The sequence below is a fragment of the Nanorana parkeri genome, unplaced genomic scaffold (assembly GCF_000935625.1).
Source record: "Nanorana parkeri isolate BGI_ZX_2015 unplaced genomic scaffold, ASM93562v1 scaffold994, whole genome shotgun sequence".
Lineage (NCBI taxonomy): Eukaryota > Metazoa > Chordata > Amphibia > Anura > Dicroglossidae > Nanorana > Nanorana parkeri.
In genome coordinates, this window is record NW_017307262.1 from 5,331 (window position 1) to 6,061 (window position 731).

The window sequence follows — 731 nt, forward strand, 5'->3', positions numbered from 1 at the left end:
CTCTCCATGAAGCACACTTCTCACATTCTCGGCCTCTCTGGTATGACTTGTATCTGGGGTGGGCGGTGGGTCTATTAGAAATGTGTGTGTTATTTTAGCTTCCTTACCAAAATAATATTTTTTTAAAAAAAAACAATGTAGCAAAAAATATTGTGTGCGTAGATGCCCACCTACGTGCCACACCAAGCGCCATAGTGTATGGATTGCTTTGCCTCTGTACAATGTATTGTTCCAATGCAATGTATCCGTTCTGTACAATGTATCCGTCCTGTACAATGTATAGGTCCCTTACAATGTATCCTTCCTGTACAATTTATAGGTCCCTTACAGTGTATCCGTCCTGTACAATGTATAGGTCCCATGCAATGTATCCGTCCTGTACAATGTATAGGTCCCTTACAATGTATCCGTCCTGTACAATGTATAGGTCCCTTACAATGTATCCTTCCTGTACAATTTATAGGTCCCTTACAGTGTATCCGTCCTGTACAATGTATAGGTCCCATGCAATGTATCCGCTTTGTACAATGTATAGGTCCCATGCAATGTATCCGCTCTGTACAATGTATAGGTCCCATACAATGTCTCTTCTGTACAATATATAGGTCCCATACAATGTATCCTTCCTGTACAATGTATGTCTTTTGAATGACATTTTTGTCTTTCATTCTATCCAAATGGATCTAACACATGCCTGTGCCATCAGGGGTTCTTTGCGCCCCCTGCCCTCC

The 731-nt window shown here is 41.5% G+C and overlaps 1 protein-coding gene across 1 annotated transcript in view; it reads left to right on the plus strand.

The window, feature by feature from the left end:
* MYH10 (myosin heavy chain 10) overlaps nt 1-731 on the plus strand; it is a 108,003-nt gene that overhangs the window by 1,843 nt on the left and 105,429 nt on the right. The window lies entirely within an intron of this gene.